Below are 712 nucleotides of genomic sequence, written 5' to 3'. Positions count from 1 at the left end.
CTCACTCATCACCTGGGGGGCGAAAAGGCAGTCCAGTGCCAGCTCTGTATCCTCAGGTGCCCTCTCTCCCTCTGCTGTCCCCTCTCAGTCTGGGCTGTAACCACTGGCCTTGAAGGCGAGTGGACTAAGAGGCGCAGGTGAGAGCAGGGAGGAAGAGGAGGCGGGCAGAACACGGGTGCCCGGGTCTTGGTGCGCGGGTCTTGCTGCCCTCGGACCCGAATCAGAGGCAGAAACAGGGCTGGCGGCGCCTGACCGCACGCACCCCCAACTACTCCAGCCCAGCCGCTCGGGAGCCCAAAGGGGGTGTGGACCACAGGGAGGCAGGGCGGGGGCAGCGCGCGGGGAGCCGGCTCCTCGGGGCAGCGCAGTCCCCGCCCGGCTTCGGAGAGCAGTGACCCGCCCCTCGGACCCACCTTTCGGCCAGCGTCGGGAGCCAGAGGCCCCTGCCCGGGCCCCTGCGACCGGTTCATGAATCCTGTTTCTCGTCTGGGGTCTCGAATTCCAAGGCGAGCAAAGCGAAATAGGAGAGCTCGACATCCATGATGCGGGCTCGCGGGGTGGCAGTGCAGGGGGCGCGGCCGCTCGCTGCTGCCACCTGCTGGACACGCCGACCGTATTCAGGCCCCGCCCCACCTGGGCTTCTCTCTGGGTCCTGGGGTGCAATGGGATGACTAAGGGGACCCTTGTGCCTTGGGGCCAGCAAGGGAGTGCT

The sequence above is a fragment of the Myotis davidii genome, unplaced genomic scaffold (assembly GCF_000327345.1).
Source record: "Myotis davidii unplaced genomic scaffold, ASM32734v1 scaffold18, whole genome shotgun sequence".
In the NCBI taxonomy this organism is placed as follows: domain Eukaryota; kingdom Metazoa; phylum Chordata; class Mammalia; order Chiroptera; family Vespertilionidae; genus Myotis; species Myotis davidii.
This window is presented reverse-complemented; position numbering follows the sequence as displayed.